Genomic DNA, 7,855 nt, shown 5'->3' with positions numbered 1-7,855 from the left:
TTCATGGAAGATAATAACTATAAGGCTCATAAAATGGATTGATTTTTGCTGGGCACTCAATATTTTAGAAAATGAAAACAAAAGCTGAATGTGATTAATTCATTAATTTATAGCTAAGTGTGAGAGTCAGAGGCATTTTAGCAGCACATAAAGAGATCCTCATTTCCTATAGCCATAAGGCAGAAATAGTTGAGGATCAAGCCCACAATTTTATTATAAAAATAGCAGATCTAAAAAGAAGCTTGTATCCAGGTGCAGTGGTATGTGCCTGTCATTTCAGCTACTCGGAAGGCTGAGGCACAAGAATTGCTTGAACCTGGGAGGCGGGGGTTGAAGTGAACTGATATCATGCCACTGCACTCCAGCCTGGGTGATGGAGTGAGACTCTTTCTCAAATATAAAATAAATAAAATAAAATAAAATAAAATAAAATAAAATAAAATAAAATAAAATAAAAATAAAAGAAAGGTTGAATTCTCAAAATCAGCAAGTCCGTGAAGTCATGCCAGTGTCCTTATTCAAGAGGACGAAGACCTTACAAGTTGATATAGGGATATGAGAGCCAATGCCTTGAAAATTGTGAGTCCTCAGATTATTCTGAACATTCTGGGCCTGCAGAAATCTACACTCTTCCCATGTGAAGGCCAGCTAATGCCCCTGCACTGGGAGCACAGCCATATCCACTTGCTTACACATTATCTATGGCTGCTGTCACACTACAACAGTAGAGCTGAATATTTGAGATGCAAAAACTCTATGTCTCTCAAATCCTAATATATTTGCTGTCTGGCCCATTTTAAGAAAATCTCTGCTAATCACTGATATAGAGGACTTTGACCTTGCTTCTAGGGGCCTGAAATTTCATCACACTCTCCCATTCTAGGAGAAAAGATGAAGTACTGGCCCATTTGTGAATCACAGTAGATTCATTGGTAAATGGACCCCCTTGATGGTTATTTCTTTAGGTCCAAGAATGTTTAATTGAAATGATCATATTGGCCTTTGGCATGATCCTCAATGTTACTTCTCCTGTAAGGTAAGACCTAGCACAGTGAGGACACTCAAGTGGAAGCCTTTGAAACTGCCCAACTATTCCTGCCTCACCAAGAGAGTGAGTAAAAAGCAATATTACGTCTTAGGGAGAACAACAGATATTAGTGTTAATCTTAAAGAAAGACTCTTAAAGAACTTAAATGATGTAGGTATATTTTTTCTCAATGTATCCATGCCACCAATTTGTCTTCTATAAAATCTAGAGGAATCCTGGAAAAAGTCTTCTATGCAATCTCGAGGGATCCTGGAAAACATGAATAGACTGTAATTTCAAGGTCATGAGGCATGGTGCATGCGTTCTTTTGATTCCTGTGCATGACTGGTAGGCCTCTCTGGTCTCTGGAGGCAACATATTCCACATTTAAGAGAATAATTCCAACCCATTTCCTAAGTAGCATGCAAGTTTCCCAGCTTTAAATGGGGCCTGGAGAAGGAAATGGATCCATATCAGGTTCAGGTTACAATGAAAGCAGCCATGCCACCTGAGCCATAATACATATAGGCTCATGCATTTGAAGTATCTTTAGTGATGTGGGAGATCAGAATATGCCACTCGAAGATATGAAGGATTGTTGAGCTAAAGACAATGAAGAAGTAGTTGCAGGAAAGATTTCTGCCCTTTTCTACGTGCATAAAAGTAGTACATAGATTCACAAAGACAAAACGTATAATGTCACTCTTCTACCAGGGAGAAGAAAGGTAAAGATCACTAAAGACAACTTTAGACCTTTATTGGCTTGTACATGGTACCAGAAGAATCTACATTAACATGGTTTGCTAATTAGCATTTTTTTTTTTTTTTTTTTAAGACAGAGTCTCTGTCACCCAGGCTGGAGTGCAGTGGTACGATCTCAGCTCACTGCTACCTCCGCCTCCCAGGTTTAAATGTTCAAGCGATTGTCCTGCCTCAGCCTCCTGAGTAGCTGAGATTACATGAATGCACCACCATGTTCAGGTATTTTTGTATTTTTGGTAGAGACAGGGTTTCAGCATGTTGGCCAGGCTGGTCTTGAGCTCCTGACCTCAAGTGATCTGCCTGCCTACGCCTCCCAAAGTGCTGGGATTATAGGTGTGAGTCAGGATTCCCCATCCTGAGACAATGACCCTGATGGCATGGAGCCCAAAGGCATCATCGAGAGTAACTAGAATGAGATGGTTGACAGCTTTGATGACATGAACCTGTAGGAGTTTCTTCTCCGTGGCATCTATGCCTATGGTTTTGAGAAACCCTCTGCCATCCAGCAGCAAGCCATTCTACCTGTGTCAAGGGTTATGATGTGATCACTCAAGCCCAACCTGAGACTGGGGAAATGGCCACACATGTCATATCGATTCTGCCACAGATTGAATTAGATCTAACAGCCACCCAGGCCTTGGTCTTAGCACCCACTAGAGAACTGGCTCAGCAGATACAGAAGGTGGTCATAACACCTGGAGACTACATGAGTACCTCTTGTCATGCCTGTATTGGGTGCACCAATGTGTGTACTGAGGTGCAGAAATTGCAGATGGAAGCTCCCCATGTCATCATGCATACCCCTGGATGCATGTTTGATATGGTTCACTGGAGATACCTGTCTCCCAAATACATCAAAATGCTTGTACTGGACAAAGCTGATGAAATGTTAAGCCATGGATTCAAGGACAAGATCTATGACATATTCCAAAGTTTAACAGCAACACCCAGGTAGTTTGCTGTCAGCTACAATGCTTTCTTATGTGCTTGAGGTGACCAAGAAGTTCATGAGGGACCCCATTTGGATTCTGGTCAAGAAGGAAGAGTTGACCCTGGAGAGTATCCACCAATTCTGCATCAATGTGGAACAAGAGAAGTGGAAGCTGGACACACTGCGTGACTTGTATGAAACTCTGACCATCACCCAGGCAAGTCATCTTCACCAACACTTGAAGGAAGGTGGGCTGACTCACTGAGAAGATGCATGCTTGGGTTTTCACTGTCTCTGCTGTGCGTGGAGATACGGACCAACAGAAATGAGATGTGGTAATTAGCTTTTATCTGCTGTTTATTTGCCTTCCCACAAGTTGCTGCTTCTAGAGTCTCAAAGTCCTTTTCCTGTGTCTTAGTACTTATCTAAAAATTTACTGTTTTTTTTTAAGATGCTAGATATGCAAATAGAAATTCAAAGCCACCTTTTTGAAAATTACTCATTCCCTGGGTGTCTCACACATCTATATGAAATATACATGTTAATGAACTTCTGTTTGTTTTCCTCTTGTTAATCTGTTCTTTGTTATAGTGGTCCTTTTTAACTAAGAATTTATGAGGGTTGAAGAAAAATTATTTTTCTTCTTTTGCATTTGTGACAAGCTCTGGTCTCAGAACCACAAGAGAGAATCCTGGGATTCTGTATTTAAGTCATACTATCCGTGTCTGCATTCAGAAAGCATCTCCCAGCAAGTAAAAGGGCTCTGGTAGACACTGAGCAGCTGAACCCAGCACATCAAGTGACCATGTGACCACAACTGCCCATCTTGCACTGTATATGTGTTATTTTCACAAGCTCCAAAGTCAAGAAGGCCTAGCAACAATGCATTTTAAGAAGAAAGCAATATATATGGGATCAGGCACGAAGAATCTTGAGGGTGAGATTAATCTACACAGCGGGTCGCCCAGACCATTTCATTCTTCCTTGTTGCAACCAGCATCTCTCTTTTGGTGTGGGGGAAATTTTTTACAGCCATCTGACAGAGGAGGAAAAAGGTTGAGTTTGTTTCCCAAAGGCCTCACCTTTGTAAGCGGGTTCAAACTGAAAATCAGTTATTGTTGTACAATAGTCCCACTCATAGATGTTGCAAAACGACTGGTGATTATACATTTACCCAATAGGCAGATCTTAGGGTGGTATAAGTTGTCATCCACTTTACATGGAAATAGAAAGTCCATGGTAGGAGTATGTACAGACACATTTACAGAAGCTAATGGTTTGATTGGTTTGATAGAGCTTGAAGGAAAAAGATTGGAAGAACTGGGACACGCAGATGAACTTACAGTAATGGGAACAAAGTATAAAGATCTATGTATGACATTTTAATATCCACCACAGAACATTCACAAAGAAGAGGCACTAACAGTGCAGATTTAACAGCAGCTTGTTGATATCAGCCAGCATCGCATCTATGCTCAGACACCCTTTTGCTGCAGCAGAGACTCAAGCACAGGGTAGCCATGGTAGTGGAGATGGAGCCATGCAGGGCCTGACAGCACGGAATCCCACTCAATAAGGTTGATCTGGCTACTTCTGTAGTAAAATTCCCAATACCTTAGCAACCGAGATCAACTGTCAGTCTTTAATATGGCACTTTAAGATAACCAACCAGGCATTTGGTAGCAAGTTGCTGCCCTTGGACTTCTGCTCTAAAAGGGACATGATTCACCTTGATTATATTTTAGGTATTGGCTTCCTGTTCCCAACCTCAAGACCTAAGCCAGTTACACTATCACAAAGTTTACTAAATATTTGAGCCATCACACAGGATTCTGCTTATAATCTCTTCAGATAAAGGGAATCATTTTACACAAATTAACATAAAAGAAGGAGAATACAACCACAAAGTATATTGGTCTTATATACTGTATTCCACAACGTGCCAACAACTGTCAGCTGATGGAGCAAATAAATGGCCTTTTCTCTTTTTCAGCTATATCAAGGTAGAATTGACAAATAAAAAAATTGTATATATTTGGCTGGGCGTGGTGGCTCACGCCTGTAATCCAAGAACTTTGAGAGGCAGAGGCGGGCAGGTCATGAGGTCAGGAGATTGAGAACATCCTGGCCAACATGGTAAAACCTGTCTCGACTAAAACTACAAAAATTAGCTGGGCATGGTGGTGCACGCCTGTAGTCCCAGCTACTTGGGAGGCTGAGGCAGGGGGATTGCTTGAATCTGGGAGGCGGAGGTTGCAGTGAGCTGAGATCTTGCCACTGCACTCCAGCCTGGTGACAGAGGGAGACCCTGTGTCAAAAAAAAAAAAAAATTGTATATATTCAAGGTGTACAATGTGTACCTCTGGGTTATTTAATTAATCTCATGTTTTAGGATTATGAAATCTAGAATTATGTAGATGAAATAATTCAACATGGTTTTTCAGATGATGTGGCAAAAATTGTACGTCTATATGCAAAAATAAATGTGAATCACACCTTGCACCACATGCAGAAATTATAAAACATCTCCAAGGAGATGTCCAGAAAAAAAAACCCAAGAGACAAACTTGGGTTAAGTTTAGACTCAACATCCAGCAACATGAATCATAAAAGGAAAATGAAATATATTGGCATTCAACAAAATTAAAAAAAAAAGAATGATTTGCTCTTTTAATGACTTAAAAAAATCAAAGAAAAAGTCACAGTCTGGTAGAAAATATTTCAAAACATATGTATATATAAAATGAAAGTCTGTTACTAAAAATATATTTAAAATTTTCACAACTGAATAATAATAAAAAATTAAAAATGGGCAAAATATAAAACTTTATCCTAGGAAATATGTGAATGCACATTAACATATGAAATGATTCTATACATCATTTTTATTTAGGGAAATGCAAATTAAGACCACGATGTGATAGCGTACATCTGTTAGAATGGCTTTAAAACAAAACTGGCAGTATCAAGTTGTGGTGAGCATGCAGATCAATTGGAAATCTCATGCATTGCTAGTGGTAATGCAAAATGACACAGCTATTTTTGAAAATGATGCAGCTACTTTTGAAAATACTTTGATGCTTTCTCATAAAATTAAACATCTATGCAGCATACAACACAGCAATACCACTCCTAGGTGGATATAAAAGAATTGAAAGCATATGTTTGTATAAATATCTATACACCCATGCTTATATCAGTCTTGCTCCTAATTACCCAAATTAAAGCCAAATGTCCATCAATAAGGAAAATATTTATACAAATTATGGTACATCTAAACAATGGAACAAAAAACAGCAATGCAACAACATTAATGATTCACAAATGTATTAGACTAATTGAAACAAACCAGAAGCAAATGGTAGTACATATAGTATGATTTCACTCGTATGACATTTTGGAAAAGGCAAAACTATATGGACAGAAAAGAGACCATTGTTTGTTAAGGGCTGAATATGGGAGAAAGAATTGACCACAAACTTGCATAAGGGAATTTTTTTAGATGATGGAAATGTTCTATGTCTTAAATGTAATGATGATTTCTTGACTACATGCATTTATCAGAATGCATAGAACTGTACAACCAAAGGGAATGAGTTTGTTTATGAGTAAATTATATCCCAATACATGTAAATTAATTTAGTAGCACAAGAAGAACTTAGGACAATTTCTGGCACAAGTAAGTGTCCAAGAAACACTAGCTGCTATTGTTATCATCATCACCATTATTGAAATGACCAGAACAGTTTTAATAAGTGAACAATAAGTCACAATAATATTAAGTTACAGTTTTTATAATACAGGATGAGACAGTAATACAAATTTATTCAGTTTCATAGTCAAATATTTAAATGGTCAAATGAATAAGACTATAAAGGCACATATAAGCTAAATCTCAAATCTGCATTTAGAATTAACAGTGAATATTACATAGTTATTTTTTTTACAGTATTCTAACTAAATTTTCAAAACAGATTAAAAGTGTCTGTGCATGCATTTATTCATGCAATATTTATTGACCATTTACCATGTATAAGTCCTATGCTATGCACGGTGACTATTAGTGCTATGACCCTGAACTAAATCTATTAGTTTAGAAATTATCAATAATAATTTTACTCTTACATAATCTAGTGTATTGTATAATCAAACATGTAACAGCAGTTAAGTCAAAAATATTCAGAAAGAAAACCAGGGTCAACCTGAAGACTGAATGTATGTTTATAATTTTTAAAGGAGAATTTTTCTGTGCTATATAGTTGGTGGAAGTCAAGTCAACTGGAACAATTGAAGATAAAGTATGTATGTAAATACTGTTAAAGTTAGGAAAAACACTAATGAAAAAGTTTAATGGAAAGTTGGGATCTAGTTATGTTTGAATAAAGAATGTTTCAGTTACCATGGCTACATAACAAATTATCTCAAATCTAGTATTTACAAAAAATACTATTTTACTAATATTGGATTCTAGTAAATTACTGTCACGGATTCTGAGGTTCAGCATGGCTTGCCTCTTCTCCACAATACCTAGGGTTGTACTTGGAAAGGCTTGCTGGCTGGAGGCTGGAATCTTCAGAAGACATCTTTCCTCACATGTGTGGTTGTTGACGCAGGTTGTTGGCTGAAACCTAAACCAAGCTGTGCATTAGAACTCCTAAAGTGGCCTCTTCTTGTCTAATTCATATCTTAATAATAGTTGTAAACTCAGTAATAGCTTTTCTAAAACCCCAATTTAAAAATGGGCAAAACATGTTAGTTTATTTAGAAATATTTTTACCAAGAAGTTTATTTAGAGGAACCTGGACCCCTGGCTCATGATTGGGAACAGCACCTCTGAAGGCTGAATGTCTGCATTGAACTTGATGGAGTAAGGATAAATTTTACTCTCCACTGACATCTAGAGGGGGTGTTTTTGGAGAGGAAGATTTGGACTTCTTTCTAGCATGGTGGCTGACAGCAAACATCCTCAGAGAACAAAGTGAATATGCAGTAAACCAGACCTTGGAATTGTCATGGCGTCATTTTAGCTTATTCTATTGGTTGAAGTAGTCACAAAAATCTACTCTGCTGAAACAGGTGGGGTTGGGGATGGCAGATGGGAGGAAAATCAAGATCACATTAACAAGAGCATGAAA

General features: G+C 38.0%; 1 pseudogene; it reads left to right on the top strand.

Moving 5' to 3' along the window:
• Positions 1-555: 555 nt before the first annotated feature.
• LOC101139449 (eukaryotic initiation factor 4A-I-like) lies at positions 556-3,049 on the top strand (annotated as a pseudogene).
• Positions 3,050-7,855: the final 4,806 nt, after the last annotated feature.

Source organism: Gorilla gorilla, chromosome 22, assembly GCF_029281585.2.
Source record: "Gorilla gorilla gorilla isolate KB3781 chromosome 22, NHGRI_mGorGor1-v2.1_pri, whole genome shotgun sequence".
NCBI classification, from domain to species: domain Eukaryota; kingdom Metazoa; phylum Chordata; class Mammalia; order Primates; family Hominidae; genus Gorilla; species Gorilla gorilla.
The sequence above is the reverse complement of the archived record's forward strand: the minus strand, read 5'-3'. Positions and strand labels throughout refer to the sequence as shown.